We start from the raw sequence: 20,564 nt of genomic DNA, 5'->3' as shown, positions 1-20,564 counted from the left end.
CACCATAGAATTCATAAGTGTACAATTCGATAATTTTCAGTAAATTTATAGAGTTGTGCAACCATCGACACAATCCAATTTTAAAACATTTCCATCACCCCAGACCAGAACGTTCTCTCGTGCCTGCTTGCAGCCAGTCTCTGCCCCAACACCTAGCTCCAGGCAAATACTGTTACGTGCTCTGTCACCATAGACTTGCCTCTCTGACGTTTTATATGAATGGACTCATACAATGTTTTTTAATATAATTTTTATTGGATCTATAATTGATTTACAATGTTGTGTTAGTTTCAGGTGTACAGCAAAGTGAATCAGTTATACGTACGCATATATCCACTCTTTTTTAGATTCTTTTCCCATAGAAGTCATTACAGAGTATCGAGGAGAGTTCCCTGTGCTCTGCGTAGGGCCGTATTATTACCTATTTTATATACAGTAGTGTGAATATGTCACCCCCTTATGCAATGCTTTTACTAAGCGTAGTGTCCTTGACATACATCTATGCTATCATGTATCAGTACTTTGTTCCTTTCATTCCGTTGTACGAATCCACCACATTTCGTTTGTTCAGTCACCAGCTAGTGGACACTTGGATTCTTTTCAGTCTCTTATGAATAATGCCATTTTGAACATTCTCATACAAGTTCTTGTGAGGACCTGTGTTTTCATTTCTTCGGGGTGTTGTATTAGCCTACTTTGGCTGTTATAACAAATACCACAGACCGGGTGGCTTGTAGACAGCAAACATTTATTTCTCACAGTTCTGGAGGCTGGAAGTCCAAGTTCAGGGTGCAGGCAGATTCAGTGTCTGGTGGGGGCCTGCTTCCTGGTTCATAGATGGCTGTCTTCTCGCTGTGTCCACACATGGTGGAGGGGGCCAGGGAGCTCTCTGGGGTCCCTTTTAAAAAGGCACTAATCTCATCATGACCTACCCACCTCCCAAAGCCCCAACTCCTAATACCATCACCTTGGGAGTTAGGATTGCAACATACGAATTTTGTGGGGACTCGAACTTTCAGAAGATGGCGGGTAGATACCTATGGTGACTCAATTCTCAACATTTTGGAGAGCTGCCAACCTGTTTTCCATAGTGGAAGCATTTGACATTCCCACCGGCCATGAACTAGGCTCCCAGTTCCTCCACATTCTGCTCATCGCTTAGGATGGTCTGTCCCTTTGACGGCAGCCGTTCTAGCAGATGTGAAGGGACCACCACTGTGGTTTGGTTGCATTAACCGTCATGTCTAATGAGCCCGAGCAGCTCTTCATGGGCTTCTTAGCCATTTGTACATCTTCTTTGGTGAAACAGCTATTCATGTTTTTCACCCATCTTTAATTGAAGTCTTTATCTTCTTAGGGAATTGTAAAAGTTCTTTATATATCCTGGAGACAAGTCCTTTACCAGATACATAATTTCTAAGTAATTTTTCCCTGTCCGTGGCTTGTCTCTTCCTTTTCGTGATGATGTCTTATGACCTGCAGAAGTTTTTAATCTTGATGAAGTTCAATTTATCACTTTATTTCATAGATCATGCTTTTAGCATCAAGATTAAGCCAAACTCCCAAAGATTTTCTCCTGTGTTTCCTTCCCGGAGTTTTAAGTTAGGTCTACGATCCACTTTGAGTTAATTTTTGTTGATGTTGGGTGATAAGGGCCTAAATTCATCTTTTTTGCCTGTGGATATCCAATTGCCCCAGCACTTTTGTTGAGAAGACTCTTTTCCCTATTGATTTTCCTTAGCACTTTTGATGAAAATGAAGTGACCGTAAGTGTAAGCATTTATTCATGAACGCTTAATTTTTGTTCCATTGATCTATGTCTACCCTACGCCAATAGCATATAGCCAGGATTACTGTGGCTTTAGGGAAAGCTTTAAGATCCTCCTTTAAATATAAACTCTCCTTTTGTTCTTCTGTTTCAAAATTGTTTTGGATATTCTGAGTCCTCTGCATTTCCAAGTAAATTTTATGGTCAGTTTGCCAATTTCTACCAAAAAATTCTGCTGGGATATCTGTAAGGTTTAATTGATGATAAATCAATTTAGGGAGAATTAAAATCTTGAGGATCTTGGGTCTTCCAATCCCTAAATATGGACTATTTCTCCAATTTTCTAGATCTTCTTTACTTTCTTTCAGCAATATTTTAGTTTACAATGTAAAAGACTTGCCCTTCCTTTGTTGAATTTATTCCTAAATGTCCGTATTCCTTTTTGACACAATTGTGAATGGAATTATTTTCTTCATTTCATTTTTTATTGTTTGTTGCTAGTATATAGAAATAAAAACATTTTTGTATGTTGATCTTATATCCAGTAACCTTACCGAACTCACTGATTAGATTTATTAGTTTTTGTGGATTCATTAGGATTTTCTATCATGTCATCTTGAATAAAGACAGTTTTACTTCTTCCTTTTAATCCAGATGCATTCAATTTTTTTCTAGCCTTATTTCATAAGCTAGAACCTCTAGGAAAGGTTAAATAAGCATAGAGTGAGTGGACATCCTTGCTTTTCTCCCAATCCTGTGTGGAAAGCATTCAGTCTCCTACCATTAAGTATAATATTTGCTGTAGGATTTTTTAGTATCCTGTATAGAAATGAGGAAGTTTCTTTCTATTCCTAGTTTGTTGAGAATTTTTATCATAAACGGGTTTTGGATTGTGTCAAAGGTTCTGTCTGTGTATATTGAGATGACCATGTGTTTTTTCCCCTTTGTTAATGTGATATATTACTGTGTTGGAAGAACTCACTGCTTCCCTTTACATACTCACACAGAACACTTCTGTGACTAGATGTGTAGGTTTTCCACACTTCAAGCAGTTCTGTGACACTAGCTGGGTGTCCTACAACTTAATTCAATTCTGACACTAACCTGAATTAGACCCCACAGGTCGAGGACTCAGTCCTGAAAGACTGACCGCCCCCCGCCCCCACTTCACATTCCAACTGCAAGTCCAGGTTGTCACCTGTGCTTCTGACCAACTGGCTGTAAATCGGGGCTCACACGACATCCTCCTCAGATACAATAACTTGCTGGGACAGCTCTCGGAACTCAGGGAAACACTTATGTTCACCAGTTTATTATAAAGAATGTGATAAAGGATACAGGTGACTATCCAGAGAGCAGAGATGCCTAGGGCAAGATATGGGGCCCCCATGCCCTCTCCAGGTGGGCCACCCTCCCCATATCTCCACGTGTTCAGCAATTTGGAAATGCTACGAACCCCATACTTTCAGGATTTGTAGGGAGCCTTCATGAACACAGGCATGATCGCTTATTAATGCAATTTCCAGCCCCTCTTCCCTCTCCAGAGAATGGGGCAGGGAGCAGAAAGTAATAAACTTCTGAGCATGGCTTGGTCTTCCTGGTGACCGGCCCCCATTCAAGAGCTACCTCATTAAAACAAAAGATGTGCCTATCATCCAGGAAATTCCAAGGGATTTAAGAGCTCTGTGTCAGACACTTCTATCACTTAGGAAATGACAAGGGTTTGAGGAGCTCTGTGTCAGGAAGTAGGGTCAAAGATCAAAAATTAGCAGGAACCGAGGGTGAAGACCAATTTATATATTTCTTACATTCCGCAATTACATTAATTGATCTTCGAATGTGAAACCAACCTTGCATTCTTGGGATAAATGTCGCTTGGTCATGGTGTAGAATCCTTTCTACATGTTGCTGGATTCAGTTTGCTGATGTCTTGTTAAGGATCTTGGTATCTATGTCAGTGAATGTTATTGGTCTATAGTCTCCTTTCCTTGTGATATCTTTGCTTGGTTTCTATACGAGAGTAATACTGGCCTCATTTCCCAATAGAGTCTATGAGGAATTCGTACGTTTCTTTGTTCAATATTTGATAAGATTCACCAGTGAAGCCATGAGTTTGGGCTTTTTTGTGGGAAGCTCTGTAATTACTAATTCTTTTAAAGAATTTTGCTCTAGAATTATTCAGTATGAGTGAATTTTAACTTTTTTTGGGGGGTAATTTCCTTTAAGGTTTTAATGTTGGTGGTATGAAGTGGGGTGTTTTTGAGAAATTATAAACATACAATAAATAAGTAAATAAAAACGACAAATATTCTTTCCCATTAACCAGAATATTATAGTGTTAAAATTTATTCATATTTGTTTCCAATAAAAACCAGGAGAGAAAAGAATTTCAACAATATGCTAATTATGTTGATAAATGAGGGTGAGCTTACAAAATAATGCTGAGTCAATTAGACTAAACACACAAAAAGCACATACGCACTTATGGGAATCACCCAAAATATATGTACCACAGGGATACAGAATAGTGCTGAGGGGTGTTACCAGGAGAAGAGAAACAGAAAAGCCTTCACAGGAGGTCGTGCAACAATTTTAAATTATCGGGAACCCTAAAGATGAGACAGACATATTTTTTGCATGGCTGATTGGCTGACTCCCAAGACTGTCTGGAAGGTTAGGGGATTTTCAAAAGGCAGACTGGACGTTCCTGTATTTTGAAGTGCGTGGAAGCAGAGCCCTGCTCCAGGAAGGAGGCCTGCTTCAAATGTGTCACTGGTTTGCTCCTCAAGACTTCTGCCAAAGTTTGAAAGTAGCCGGGCAGGAGACTGTAGTGTGAAACCTCCAACTGTGGAGGACAGGCTGAATTCCACGTCCACCCCCAAGTCTTTCTGGGCAGGGAAATGGGTTTGTTATCCTCATAGTCCAAAGCTCAGAAGCATCTCCTCTCAAAACACTGCAACCAGAGGTAAACTGAAGCTACCTAAAGCCGTTGTCTAGCCCTGACATACCTTGATTCTTAAGGAGATGTGGTGAACAGAGAAAAGGAGGCACTGTCTCTGGGGAGAAAAGAAACACCCACCTCAGATTTTGTGGTTCCTTTACATACAATGTCCAGAAACAACCACAACTTAGGAAACAGATAAAGAAACAGGAAAATGGCTTCACAATCAAGAGAAAAAACAGCCCATAGAAGCAGACCCTCAGGTAATCTAAAATCAATGGTAGAATTTAGACAAGAAACTTAGTATAACTACAAATAGATGTCCATCCAAATAGATGGACAAATGTATAGAAAATATTGAGAAACTTGAGAAAGGAATTTTCCAAAGCCATAGCAAACTGGGAGGCAAGGAATGGTGAAAGGAGTCAGGATAAAAAAGTTCCAAGGAAACCAACAGTTGCTTGCCTTTCTCCTGCAGCTGGACCTGTGGAACTCTATCCCAGTCCTATTGACGTCCCTGCTTCTGGATGTGAGTGAGGCCTGTCTCCACATTCCTAGAAGCCCTTTGATTCCCAGGATGCTGCAGGTGCACTCACTGCCCCGTTTATGCCTGACCCAACAGGGCTGCCCCATCACCTCTGCCGTGTCCCATCCTGCAATTGAAACAGTCTGAGACCTGGGACTGGGGACCCTTTGCTGCAGGGCTTGCACCTGGACAGATGTCCCCTCTCCTCCAGCAACAAAATACAAAGAAACTATAAGGGACTAAAACTAACTGCACGCATGAGCAGTGGGGACAGATTATGGACAAGGAGATACCAGAAAACCGAAAACCCAACTGCTACTTCTGAAGAGCCGGGAGCAAAAATAAGGTACTAGGAGCAAAAACAGGGTTCTGCACATGCGCCCTGCACTCAACACCACCAAACGGGTGGGCAAACCACCTAAGCTACCCCTCCCACCTCTACGTTCGCCCCATATAAGGAACCCCTCCCCGCAGGGAGCAGCAAGGGAAGCTGTTACTTGTTTTCTCTCCCCCTCTGCTGCAGCAGGGGCCCCAATAAAGCCTTGCCTGAATTTCTCGTCTGACCTCTGATCAATTTCTATTGATTAAGGAGGCCAAGAACCCGGGTCAGTGATACAATCACATCCATGCCTTCCCCTGGCCAGAGGCTCTTTCCATGGGGCATCTGTGTCCTTCCCTTTTCCTCTCCTTGGCTGAATTCGTCTCCCAGAGAACCAAACTCCTATTTCATAACAAGCCCAAACTGTATTTCCCATCTGGTTACCACCATGCCCTGGAACACTGCACTTCCCAGAGTCCCTTACAGCTGGCGTTCTGGACTCAGTTTAGGTGCAGCTCCATTGCAAGTGCTCTGGTTGGACTGGAAAGGCAGACGTGGCCACTGCAGGCAAGGCTGGCAAACGTGTGTGTCTTGGTGGCCGGATCCCACGTCCTGGTGTCTGGAGACCAGCTTTGTGGGCACAGAAGGCAAACGTGGTGAGGGTCGTAGCAACGGCGGTGGGTTCCTGGACTCTGGGTCTTGGCTTCAGTGGTGGGACAGCTATATCGCCTGTGTGAGCAGACGCCCACATTCACTGCTCCAGCCCGCAGTGATTTTTAAATCCTTACAGCCTAGGCTGAATCCCTTTCTGCTTCAAATGCCGGAAGTGCTTTATTTGAACCTGCAGGTTGCTACATCCCCTGTGAAGAATTGTCTGGAAAATCCCACACGCATTTCTGCTTGCCTACCATCGGCCAAACTTAGTCTCATGGCCACAGCTGTCTGGTGGGAAATGGGTATCTGTAGCCCTGAGCACAGTCAAGGTTCTGTTTCTAAGGAGGGGATGGGGCAGATGATTTTAAACAGGCAACAAGCCTTGGCCACCGCGTCCCAGCTGGTTCACCCCCTTCTGAGTCTGGTCAGCAGACCCGTGGCCTGAGGGCATCTCTGAGGTCAACCTCAAGGTTTGTCCTCTTGCCTATTCTGTTTTTTTTGTTTTTTTTTTAAAAATCAAAACCTTGAATGAAGACATTCAAAAAGTTGTTTACTAAATGTCCAGGTGGCAAGATCAGTAACAGTTGGAAAATGGAATTGAGAGTCCGGAAAGTGTTGACTGACCGCAATGGGGGCCTGTAACCAGAAGCTGAAATCTTAGGGGATGTGGAGTCGATCCTGCATTTCGTCAATCTCCCGGCAGAGCAGGGTCTGCGGTCGCGGGCTCTCCCTCTGCTGGCTGCCTGGGGACCCGGGCTGGCCAGCAACCCCTTGGGGATCACTTTCCTCACAGCTGCAGGGAGGGGTTTATTGGTTTCGGGGGCTGCCGTAACACATGGCCACAGACTTAGTGGCTTACAGCAATAGGGATTTACTCTCTCACGGTTCTGGAGGCCAGAGGTCCTAGATCAAGCTGTCGCAGGGCCACACGTGTGTGAAAACTCTGAGGGAGGGTCCTTCCTTCCTCTTCAGTTTCTGGTGGCTCCAGGTGGCCGCCTTGCTCCAGTCTCTGCCCGTCTCCACGTGGCCTCCTGGGTGATTCCTCTGTGAGTCTCTTATAGGGACACCTGTCGTCGGATTTGGAGCCCACCCAGTTAATCCGGAATGAGTTCGTGTTGAGATCCTTCATTTAGTTATACATCTACAAAGACTGTTTTCTCAAACAGTGTCACAGCTACTGGTTCCATGGAGTACCTTTTTGCTAGCAGCTCACGAAAAGGGGTGTAGACGATAGAATCTGCAGCTGAAGAGGAAAACGTGGCAAGCGCCTGACACAATTCGTACTTGTGCCTAGGACTCCCCCCACCAAGCCTCCGCAGCTCTGTAAAGACTGACTGATCTCCACTATTTGGGGGGCGCCAGTAATACAAAGTTCCACCTTATAAAGTTCTATTTGAAGTTTAGGACTTATTAATAATCGGTGCGAAGAGGCTGTGAGGATTTTAAAGCCTTCTGGCTCCAAAGGAGCTGATGGGGAGCTGCGAGCACCCAGATGGGGCAGAGTCGGCGTCCCCCGCTCTGGAGCCGGCGGGCAGCCCTGGGACCGGAAGCAGCGCTGCGGCTGAAAACCGGGCGCTGGGATTCAGTCTCCCAGCCTCTTGGAGGCCCAGTTTGTCCTTCTGTAAAGACGAACGCCCACTTCTCTGGGCCCTTGCTAGTTTTAATCGAGTCAAATATCAAAATGGGTAGTGTAGCTCCTGGAGTATTGTAAACCCCCAATAAACAGAAGCTCTTACTACAACCATCGGGTTGAAATCATAGACACACAGGGTCCCCGAGGGAAGGCCCGCTTGGGGTCAGGTGTGCAGGGACCAGGCTATTTGCGGATTCTGGGCGCTGGGCGTTCGTCTCCCAGGATGGCGGCCCCGGGGGACCCGTGGGCACGGTGCTCATGCCCCTTGCCGACCTCCCCGGGCTTCCGGCCGCCAGCATCCTGGTTCCCTTCCTCCCTGAGCTGACTGGGCACTGGCCCGGGATCGCGCCCTCCTCCTTGCTGTCCCCAGGGCTCCTGGAGCCCCAGGCTCTGTGGGTGCCTGACTCTGCCCTTCTTTTTCTCACTCCGAGCACATCTCACCCTCCAGCACACAGACAGGTACCTTTTTAGGTGTTGTGTCTGCCTTCCCGTCCCTGCCGGGATGTGAGCCCTGCCACGCACGTCTCTCCTGTCCACCCGACAGGGCCCGGCATGCGGCCGGCACCCGGTACATTCATACAGAGCGAGGGAAGGCAGAATTCACGGCTGAGCAGCGGGGTGACCGGCAACACAGCCGTCATGGGGGCCGGGGCCACCGTCAGCCCTGCGTCTGGAAGAGCGCCCGGGGGGGGGTCTTGCTGCCCGGAACTCAACGGCTGCTCCCTGGGGTGGTGGGCTCTACCTGGGTCTCCCAGCAGAGCAGGGGACGTTAGGTGAACCCCACCAAAGCACCCTAAGCCTCCCCACCAGGGAGAAGCGTGCCACTTTTTAAGTTGGCTTTTTCCCTGGGATATCGGGGGTGGTTTGTGATGTCTCACAAGCTGCTCCACTGTCACGTCCAGCATCTAACCAGGGTCAGGGCTCAGGTCTGGGGGGCGAGGTGGGGCGGGGAGGGCCGTCTGGGTGGTGCTGCAGTTCCGGGAACCACCACCAGGTGGCGCTGGAAATGGCAAGGCTCCCCCACCCCCACCCCCAGGCAGCCTGGGCTGCTGGGAGGGGCGCCCCGTGCACCGCAGCCTCCTCTTCTTTGCGGTGCCCTTCGGTGGTGATGCCTCCCCAGATCTCAGAAAGCCTCCCGTGTTGCTGCCCTCTTGCCCCACGGCCCCCAGCCCCTGGGGGGAGAGAAGCCTTGAGAAAACAGCCCCTCCCCGCCGGCTCCTGGCTGGGACTTCTGCACAGCCATCAGGTTAAGTTAACAGCGTGCGAAAGTGTCTTTCACACTTGGTCAAAGGGACTGGACATATTTAATTACGAAAACCTGTCTGGGGTCGACCTTAATCTCCACGTCCCCAAGGCCCCAGGGCTGCTCTGCTCCCGCAGCCACGCGTTCCGGGGTGGGGGAGGGCGAGGGTCGGGTGGGAGCTGGAGGTCAGCAGAGCCCGACCCAGGGAGGGGCTGTGGCTTCCGGGGGAAGCAGCGGAGAGGGGCTCCCGTCCCTCCAGCACGAGACGGGCCCGGGGGTGTCTTGTAGGCCCCCGTGCCACGCGGTCCGGAAGGGGCCCAACAGACGGCGGCATCGCGTTGCCCCCCAGGAAGGCCTCCTCTCCCCGTGCACCAGTGTTTTCAGGACTCTCTCCAGGGCCTTGCGGGGGTCAGCGTGCCCGTTCCTCTCCTGGCGGCGCAGACACGTGCATCGCTGGCGACCCGGCAGCATCCCGGGTCCTGGATCTCCGCCTGGTTTCCCTGTCTGACCCACAGCAGGGGCTGAGGCACACCCATCCCCGAGGACGGGGCGGGGGGTCCAGGGGCGGTCCCCCACCTGCCTTCCGGTGCTGTCTTGTCAGTACACCCTCCTCTGGCTCACCTCTGGTTTCCCCTTCGTGTCACACAGGCCCGGCCCTCGTCCAGGGGACGTTATCTGACACCCCGCCCCACCCCGGGGCTTGGAGCTCCAAGGCGCAGGGCGGCACCCACCTGTTCCCACCATCAGTCGAGTCCAGCAGGCCCCGCAGGCCGCAGCTGGGTGCCCGTGCTGGCCATGCAGGACGATGTGGGGCAGAGGGTCCCAGGCCGGGTGGGGAGGTGACACTTGTCTTCTGTGCCCCAAATACTCTGTGAACCCCTCCCACCTGTCGCATTCTGCTTGGACCTGGGGACATAGACCCAGGGCCCAGCCCTGTACTCAGGCACCCCTGGAGGGGTGGAGGACGGTCATCACCCTTCCTGTGGGGCTTCCAAGGAGGGGGACAGAGGCTTAGAATCGTCCTGAGATGCGGGGGGCTGCTGAAAGCCCCTTGCCCTTCCCCCAGAGAACACTGCACAAAATGTCAAGGGGGTCCCAAAGCTCCGAAGCCCCCAGATTCCCTGGGGGGACTCCAGGTCAAGAGCCCTGATGTAATGGACCCCCTCAGACGCTAACCCAGCTGTGCCAGTGGCCCCGGCTCTCCCACAAAGGCTCTGCCTGAGTCTCCCGGGGCTATGGTAACAAACTACCAGAAAATTGGGGGCTTCAAACAACCGACATTTATTCCCTCACAGTTTGTAAAGCAGAAGCCGGAAATCGAGGTGCCGGCAGGGCCACACTCCCTCCAAGGCTCTGGGGAGCGTCCTTCCTGCCTCTTCAGCGTCTGGGTCCCGAGCACCCCTCGGCTTGCGGCCGCATCACCCCAGTCTCTGCCTCTGTCTCCACGTGGCTTCTCCTCTGTCTCTGTGCACCTGAACGATCTGGGATGATCTTATCTTGAGATCACTGGTTCCAGGAATTAGGAGGTGGGCATCTCTTTCAGGGACCACCACTCACCCACTGCTGCCTGTCTCAGGTCAGAAGGGGCTGCCCGCCAGGAATGAGTGTCTCCTGGCAAGTGCCGGGCAGTGTCCCGGCCCCACCCAGCTCAGTGCAGGGAGGGGCTGAAGGATGTTTACGACTTGTGTGGAGCATTAGGGGAAGCCGAGCCCAGCCTGCTGGGGCTGCCACGCCACGAACCTGAGCGTCCAGTCCCCTCCCCAGAGGGTCTGGTGCAAGGTCTCCAGGGGAGATCAGAGGGCAGGACTCGGCCAGGGGTCACTGTCCCGACAGAGGAAGAAACGCCACCCTGAGGCTGGAGAACAGCCCCGCCCTCCCAGCCACCTCTGTGTCTCCGGAGAGTATTGGGGGAGGGGAAGGGAAGGCTTCGCAGAGGAAGCGCCACTTAAACTGGGTTTCAGGGGGAGAAGAGGGTCACGGGAAGGTGGGGGAGGGGACGGCCATTCCTGGCGGAGGGCGTAGCAGGGGCCAGGAAGCAGGGCTTGCGCCGTGCCTTCCCGGAGGCCTTCCCGCAAGAGGGGGCAAGGTCCCGAGCTGATGGTCAGGGCAAGCTGGTGCCTGAGATGTTAGTGGGGCTCGTGTGTGAAAGCTTGTTCTGTGCTCAGGGCAGTCACCCAGGCCCCGGGCAGGATCCTCGTTCTTCGGGGCTGCGTGGGCACTTGGATGGGACTCAGGAGGCCCTTCGGCCCAGGCAGCTGACAGCAAGCGAGGTGCCACTCGATGAAGCAGGAGGGCGAGCAGAGGTGCGGGCCGCCTCCCCCGGGCTCAGCTCACCTGTGTGTGCGTGCACGGGACGCCGGGGAGGCCCGTTCTCGGTTCAGCACGCCCTCCTCACCCGCCCCTGCACGGGCGACTCTGTCCTTCCTACCTGAGAGGCTTGACCAAGAGCAAGCGTCTTTCTGCTCTTGTTCTGAGATGTGCATTTGCCTTATTTTCACCTTCCTAAAATGCATCCCCCAGTTGGTACCACACCATATGGCAGTGGCAACGTGGGTTCCCCAGGAAGCAGACCGGTGAGGCTGGATGTACTGGGAGGTGTGGGTGCCTGCACAGAGGGAGGGAGGGAGGGGGCAGGGCCGGGCAGAGGGGGACCCCAAGCTGTGACGAGGCCTCTACAAAGGCCTCAGCCACCCTCCAGCTCTGCGGCTGGACGGCCCTCCACCCTGCCGGCCACTGGGCGAGGGGCTGCCTTCCATGGTCCCCCACGAACGGCCCCTGGTGCGGGCTGCGGGCTGCTGCAGGGCATGGGGACACGGTCCTTCCGTCCCGCAGGCGTCTGGGCGGCACCCATGTCACCTCCCCTCCAAGAACTGAGTTTAACCCCTTTAACCGTGTTGAGCAGCTTGTGAACAAATGATGCTGCAGGACAGAGAAAATACTGTGGGACAGAAACATTGGCGACAGTCTCTTACGGCCGGTCTGTGCTCAGAGCTTTTATACCTCATCGAAGGTGGTCCTTACAGCAGTCTGTGCGACGGTCAGGCTGCCCCTCCCTGGACCTTGCAGCTGGGCGTCCTGATGCTCCCCGGTAGCTGGCTTCTCTGGGGTGGGCCCCAGGGTGGGCCCCTCCAGGGGCCTTCTGCACACAGGAGGGTGGGACGGGGATGCCCTTCTGGGCTTGGGGCGGAGCTCAGCGGAACGTGCTAAAAAATACTTTCCCTGCATTTTACGTTTTTCTCCAAACAGCTATCTCATTCCTTGAGGAAACTGCTCTGTGGGACAGAAGTTGGGAAAGATGGCTTTCAAATCAACCTTCATTCATGTAAATGAGGTGAATTCAGAGCACTGTGTACTCCTTTCTATCACAAAAGGGAAAAAGAACCATCCTCAGTGCACTGCTGGCGATGACCCCTTCCCTGTCCTCTTTGGATGCCAAGTTCAAAGGCACAGCTTGGCTTTCTTCATTAGGTTTATGCCGAATACAATGCTTTTTCCACTCTCCAGCCCCAAAAGGCGCGCTCCTCGCGGCGGCCAGCAGTGACGGTCAGCCCAGCCCCGGTGGACACCGCCCACATGCCCAGCACCTAGGTACCAACCGGCTCCCAACTGTTAAATATTTCCAGGTGTTTCCAACTTTTCACTAAAAAATGCTGAAGTGAGCATCTCCACACAGAAAACATTTTCTGTAATTAGATTTATGTCCCTGGGACCGAGTCCCAGGGTGAAATTACCAGGTCAAGGCGAGGTTCTGAGCAAATATTCTCCCGTCTGTCTGTAGCCGTGACCTTCCACCAGCAGCGAGCTGTGAGCGGCCCAGGTCCACACACCCTCCTTTGAATGGACACACGCAGCCCACTCGCACCCACCTCCCGCCAGCGACGCTTCTCTTTCAGTGGGTTTTTAGGTTACTCACGGGGCTTCCTAGTTTTCTGTGTGGTTATTGAACAATTGTGTCTCATCTGGGACTCGTCTGTTCATGATTTTTAAAAGAAAATTTGTATGAGTTCGCATAGATTGTAAACACTGAACCTTTGTTGTATTGGCTTCCTGGTTTGTTTGGTAAGTTCAGTGTCATTGGATTGGAAGGTTTTGTATTTTCTTTAGTCGCATTTATCAACGTTCTTCCTTTGTGATTTCTCATTTCTATCACTTCTTTTCATTACGGAAAAATTCAGAGACAGGAGAGGAGAGTATAATGGAGACGCCCATACTCCTGGCTCATCTCCCTTGACCCTCTCACCCACCTGGTCCCCTACACGTGGTGGGGTAACCGTGCAGACGGCCCTCGTCCTGAGAATCCCACGCTCTGGCTTACGTCCCCAGCCCTGCTTCCAACGAGCACACTCAGTGACTTTCAAACACGTTCAGTCCCGCCATCACTGCAGAGATGAAGATACACACCTGAACCTTCTTTCAAAACAGGTTTACGGCTCCATGTGGTAGATTTGATGCACCTGGATTTATTTTTAATCATTATTTTTTTAATACATTTATTTATTTATTTTTGGCTGCATTGGGTGTTCGTTGCTGTGCGCGGGCTTTCTCTAGTTGCGGCGAGTGGGGGCTACTCTTCGTTGTGGTGCACGAGCTTCTCATTGCGGTGGCTTCTCTTGTTGCGGAGCACGGGCTCTAGCCGCCTGGGCTTCAGTAGTTGTGGCTTGTGGACTCAGTAGCTGCGGCTCGCGGGCTCTAGAGCGCAGGCTCAGTAGTTGTGGTGCACGGGCTTAGTTGCTCCGCGGCACGTGAGATCTTCCCGGACCAGGGCTCGAACCCGTGTCCCCTGCATTGGCAGGCGGATTCTTAACCACTGCGCACCATGGAAGTCCTATTTAGATATATTGATACAAAATGGAAAAGTGGTTTTTCTCTGGACAGTGTAAGTAGTAACTCCAATACAGTGCGTTCACTACATTTGCTAATCTTTTTATTTTGAATTCATAAGAAATAGTTTGCATTTCTACCGCGGGATGGTCCTGAGTTCACACGTCTTATAACATATATTCCTGGACCTTGGCGGGTCTTGCCTCCTACTTGCCTTTCTCCAAGATTTTTTTAAATTTCTACTGGAGTGTAATTGATTTACAATGTTGTGTTAGTTTCTGCTGCATAGCAAAGTGAATTAATTATACATGCACATATATCCACTCCTTTTTAGAGTCTTTTCCCATATAGGTCATTACAGAGTACTGAGTAGAGTTCCCTGTGCTATACCATAGGTCCTTATTAGTTATCTCTTTTATATATAGCAGAGTGTGTATATCAATCCCAATCTCCCACTTTATCCCTCCCCTCCCCTTCCCCCCTGATATCCATAAGTTTGTTTTCTACATCTGTGACTCTATTTCTGTTTTGTAAATAAGTTCATTTGTACTATTTTTTTAGATTCCACATATACGTGACATCATACGATATTTGTCCTTCTCTGTCTGACTTACTTCTCTCAGTGTGACAATCTCTAGGTCCCTCCATGTTGCTGCAAATGGCACTATTGCATTCTTTTTTTATGGCTGAGTAATATTCCACTATATCTATGGACCACATCTTCTTTATTCATTCCTCTGCCTTTTCCAAGTTTTGACTGCCATTCCTGGCTGTGAACTGCTCAGGGACTTGTAACCCCAGCTCTACCCCAGGCCACTTGAACTTACTGAGTCCCCACATGAAGGCAAGTGGGGCTGGCATCTTTCTATCAGGGTCTTGGTTTATTTAGGGGGTCCCGGCCTCTTCATTGTCACTGCAGCCCTTCTTCTAGGGGGAAATCACAGGAGTGGAGGGGGAGGGGGAAGGATGGGAGTGGCACAGAAGGGTCGGGGTTACAGCAGGAGGTGGGAGGAGGGCAGACGGAGGAGGAAAGAGGGAGAGGCGTGGATCCCACCCTCCCCATCAGTGCTGGGGGTCAGGCCTGCAAGTCAGAGCTGACCCCACCCTGCCCGGGCAGCCCCCAGCCCCCAGGCCCACCCCCTCCCTGCCAGGGGACACTTTCATCTCCTCCTCTCGGGGCCTCTGAACCCCACCCCTCTACCTCTCCAGTACCTGCCTCCAATGTTCGTTGAAATCTTGACCTGAAGTCGCATCAGCAATTGTGCTGTTAGGAAAGTGCCGTGCGGCAGTAACTACAGGTGTCGCTCTGAGAGCGACAACTGAAAATCAGAAACAAGCCAGTTTCTTCTCACACGTCAGGAGCCGCCCCTTGACTATGCGGACAGCAGAGGACTTGAGGGGCCACCTGCACACCTGCTCCTTTTACAGAGGAAACTGAGGTCCCGTGAGGTCAAAGGTCACACCCCCGTTCAAGGCCATCTCTGCCTGACCCCCCTTCCAGGCAAGAGCTCTGGGAAGGTTAGCCGGGAAGGGGGAGGCCTAGAGGGACGTTCTCCTGGGAGGGATGATGGGCTTTGCCCACACCTGGTCTGCACAAGAACACCTGGGCGCCTAGCATGGGCTCCACACGTGGGGCCTCTTGGGTGGATGACCTGAGCCCCCGGGGCCCACGAGGAGGAAGGGTCTTCTCCTGGCTGGGCTTGTCCAGCAGGGAAACGGGGCACCTGGAGGTGGTGAGGTCCGTCCTTGGAGGCTCCATGCAGAGGCTGGAGCTGTGGAGTTTCTGGTTCTGAGCGGAGCTGGGAGGCCGGACCCAGGGCGCTCTGTCTCTGGGGATTCTGTCCCTGATCCAATTTCAGCGAGGATGGCTGGGTGGGGGAAGGGAGAAGCCCAGGGCCCCATCCTTTCCCACTGGGGAGGGCAGAGAGTGCAAGGAGGAGTTTGGAGGCATCTGGGGGTGGAGGCCAGGACCCTGCCCTACACCCCATGGTGCCTCCTGTGCAGGGCGCTCCCACGGAGAACGACCGGCCCCAGACGTCCTTGCAACGAGTGTACAAGCCCTGGTCGAGACGCCGCAGTCAACGGTCCCCGTGGCGTCCATCCTGCTCCAGAGTCAGCTGTGGCCTGTGCGTCAGAGTGTGGTCTGGGGAGCAGAAAGTGAGGAATCACACAAGAGGCTTGACGTGAGGACCGTCCTGCGTCCAGGGCCTCGTGCTGCCTCTCGTGGATGTGCAAACTTGGGCAAAGTATTTGAATTTTCTGAGCCTCAGTTTCCTCGTGTGTAAATGGGTGTAACCACATTACCCACCGAACGGTTCCTGGGGGATTAAGTCAATGCAGGCCCTGATCCGTGAGCCCTTGGTGAGGTGGGACCACCACCGAGGGTCCCATGTTGTGTGGGACCCATCGTCTCCAGGCTCAGGGACTCCGGAGGGTGCTCTCTGTTAGAATAACTTACGCCTTCACCTCCTAACTCCTTAAATTTGGATTTCAGACTTTGTCATGACACCGTCTGGGTGGATGTTCGTCTGTAGTGGGCCAGCCTGGGGGGCGATGGTGACAACTCAGGTCACGCCCGTTGGCTCGGCGCTCAGGACGTCGCAAAGCCAAGCTCCGCACTGTGCCCTGGAGATAGGCAGCCACCACGTTTCCCATGGAAATAATGCATTTCACTTGGCAGAACCGTGCAGTCAGCCACACTCCTCCTTTGAGTGAAGCTGAGATGCGATGAGCTCGTGAGAGCTCGCGCTTCAAGCCTCGCGATGGCCGCTTCCCCAGAGCATCTCCCGCTGCAAATGTCTGCGCGGCCGCAGCCAGCAGTTCTTGGAACTGTCAGAACAAGCCTCCTAATGTTGTGGGAACCTCCTTCTCACCAGACTTGGCCCTGGCTAACCCGCTTTCACGATGAGACCCAGAGTGAGAGCAGACAGAAAATACAGTGACCGCCCATGGCTCCTCTCTAAGCCTCTCCTGGTCTCTGACCACACGCCTGGCCGCTGCCCCTCACTCACTTCCCCCTCCCAGGCCGGCGGCTTCTCCTCCCCACCAGCCCCGCGGGGGTCGAAACAAAGCCGGGGGTGTAGCTCCCTTTTGTGGTGCCTCTTCGTCAGCACATCACCCTGAAACCGTGGGAGAGTCAACGACTCCCATGCTCTGGGTGACTTTTCTTCACCGGTGGTGACCCTGAGAGCCCTGGGCTAACGGCTCTTTGAAGCGCCCTCTGTGTTTCTGTGGTGATTCGGGCTAAGCAGCGTCCATCGGCATCACTGCTCCACGTGAGCAAAGTCCCAGGAGGCTTTCCGTCCTGCGTCTCGTCCTGAGCCCCCAGTCCCTGGCCGGCAGGAGCCCACAGCCCTAGCTCTTGGCCTGGCGTCACCTGGTGGCTTACTTTAGGATCCGAGTACCTCTCTGCCCATCAGTATTGGGTGCCACGTCCTCTTCTGGGGATGGAACACGCCGGAGTGATTCCAGGAAGGGTGAAGGGTGAGCGTCTCCGATGTGTTAGGGCACAGTGGTGGCAGCCGCCCTCCTGTTGTCCTTCGTGGGCTGTGCCCACGCAGCCCCCAGCGGCCCCACACCTGACCTCGTACCTTTCCACCGACACAGAGGTCTTTCAGGTAGAGATACTGACCTTGTGGAAAAGCCCCCAGTGCCATGAGGTCGAGGGTACGGTGGTCCTGGCGAGGTTTATGGAGACTGGCCTGGGCTCCGTGGCAGAGGGGCAGTGTCTGTCAACACCCCTTCTCCCTCCTGTAAAAACAGAGCCCGCCTTTCCAGGTTCACCTGCAGGGAAGACTGCACTTCCCAGCCTACCTTGCAGCTAGGGGCAGCCACCTTCTGGCCCCGGGGATTAAGCAGAAATGGTGTGGGCGATGCCCGGGAAGTGTCCCGAGGAGCCATTCTGGGCTCTGGGGCAGGCCCTGGAAGCGCCTAGAAGCACCTGGGAGAGGTGTGGGCTGGCCCAGTGCCACCTGCCATATCCCGCCCCGGCCAGCAGGGATGCAGGGAGGGGAGAACAGGGCGATGTGGGCAGCAGCGCTTCTGGGGGTCTAAAAATGCCACCTCTAACCTGGCCTCCCAGGTCTTGCAGGAAGTGTACTTGTCAAGAAGGGGGTTGCGGGGGGAGAAGATATTTTTATTGAATACCTTTGGAACTTGATTTATAACCTCAACTCACACACGTGAGTCTCCATTTGGACTCTTGCCTCAGGCTCTGCAAGCTCCTGGTGGATGTGGTAGGTCCCCAGGGATCCACCCATGCAGAGATTAGCTGTGTCGTCATGTATCACTTTGTCATGTATTCGACTGTCGGTTACTCGCCTTTGTTTCATCTCCAAGTGGCCTTTATCGATTGGGTCATTTGTAGAGACATGGATGGATCTATAGACTGTCATACAGAGTGAAGTAAGTCAGAAAGACGAAAACAAATATCGTATATTAACACATATATGTGGAACCTAGAAAAATGGTACAGATGAACTGGTTTGCAGGGCAGAAACAGAGACACAGATGTAGAGAACAAACGTATGGACACCAAGGGGGGAAGGTGGCTGTGGTCGGGGGTGGTGGTGGGATGAATTGGGAGATTGGGATTGACATGTATACACTAATATGTATAAAATGGATAACTAATAAAAACCTGCTGTATAAAAAAATAAACAAATTCAAAAATTCAAAAACCCCCCCAAAACTTCATTAGCCTGAAGTCCCGACTCTGATTTCAGAGGGTGACTGAATTCTTGTTGCTATTAAGGATGTGTCAGGAAATATAACACCCTAAAAGTGCACCCAAAAGGTTTAAGTGCGCCAACTTTCTTGGTCTTTTTAACTTGAAATATTAGCTGTGTTTCACGAGAATCAGATTTAAAAGACGTTGAGTACATAGATTAGAAAACGATTTGGTTGCAAACCCGTTTTTTTTATACACTCAAATATCAGATAAAGGGATTTTAATTGGCCTAAGAAACTGGGAACTTTGCACCCATTTTAGTTTTTGTGCACAAATCCCAGTACTTGCATGAATCAAAATGCAGTTTCGTCCCCGTTTTCCAAATTGGAGCTTGCGCCACCGGCAGAGAAATAAAATGTTACTTTTAAATTCAAACCAACGTAGTTTAACACATCAAAGGGTGTATTTTAAACAGGAATATTAAGTGCATTTTAAAATTAAACTTCAAGTCTTATATATTTATTTAAGCCATATAATATTACCCTTTCAACATTGCTTAAAATACTTAGCATGAGTGAGGAACTGAATGGGCAATTTTTCATTTTGTAACTGTAACCTTTCAGTGCTTTTCCTTTTTTCCTGTAAGCTCTGTAACCAACCGTAAAAAACAAGCAAGGAAACAAAACAAAAAATGAGACAGTTGGGGGAGCTTCAACTTTGACTGGATATCTGACGACATTAAGGAACGGTCCATTTTTGAAGCAGGATGTGGTATATTGTGTCCTGTTTAAGAAAACAGTCCTTATCTTTGAGGGATGTCTACTGAAATATATACAGGTGGGAGATGTGCTGTCGGGGTTTGCTTCCAAGTCGCCCTGTTCGGGGGGAGAGGTGCAGCCTACACGGATGTGGGAGTGTTTGTAGTGAATGAATAGGTGGGGGACACATAGGGTCTCAGTACTCTTCTTCCTGCTGCTCTCTATTTGGCCAAACTTCTGATCCAATCCATGCTGGTGGGAGTGAAAATCAGTAAACTGCTTTGGGGAGTGACTGTTCTGATTTAACAGAGCTGATACCATGCAGGGCCAGCAACTCCTCTTGGAGAGACAGCCCCCATCGATACCCAGTGCAGTGTAATTTGTGGAGGAGAAAAGCCAGCAGCAGCTTACGTGCCTGTCACGTCAAGAGGGCTGGGTTGTGCATGTGGGGGACAGTCATGTAACGAAATAGCACATAGCCCTTGTAATGAATGCCCTAGAGGTGTGTGCACAGAGGAGTTGAGTCCCAATAACACACTATGGGATGAAAAAGGCATTTACCGTAAATACTTGCACCATATGCACTAACTTCTACTCTTATGGAGATAAAATTATGCAGCAAAGATGCAAAAACTTGGACAAGATGTCCACACACCAGTTTCAGGGAAGCGTTTACTCTGGGGAGGGAAGAGAAGGGAAAGGAAGGGAAGGGAAGGGAAGAGCATACTGGGCTGACCTTCATCCTCCATGTCTATTTGTGACGTTTACGGCAAAATGTGACCATGTGCCACATGTGACGTGTGTTGTTTTCTCTCCTCAATGTGGTTGAGGTATTTAATACTTTCAAAAGGCAAAAAATATCAGTGCTTTATAACACATTAAAAAATAATTTTCAGATAAAATGATCCAAAAGATATGTTACAAAAAACCTACAGTGTGATAAAACTGAAGAAAAGCTGCCCTCAGGAATCTCCTTGCCCTAGAGCTGGAAACACTTTCTCAAGGTTTCTTTTCATTTGCGTCTGTTTTAAAAAAGAGAATTCCTGTTAGAATAAGATCCTCTCATTTGGGGTAAATTAATAAATATATCCTCATAAAAATCAACTTAAGCATGAAAAGGCTCAAGTTACATTGGAGCTTCCTGTCTCTTCACATTGCCTGCATCAGTCAGCTATTGCTGCAATGATACTGCATAACAAATACCCCCAACTCATTGACTCCAACTCCTAGTT

The sequence above is a fragment of the Globicephala melas genome, chromosome 7 (genome assembly GCF_963455315.2).
Source record: "Globicephala melas chromosome 7, mGloMel1.2, whole genome shotgun sequence".
NCBI classification, from domain to species: Eukaryota; Metazoa; Chordata; class Mammalia; order Artiodactyla; family Delphinidae; genus Globicephala; species Globicephala melas.
The sequence above is the reverse complement of the archived record's forward strand: the minus strand, read 5'-3'. Positions refer to the sequence as shown.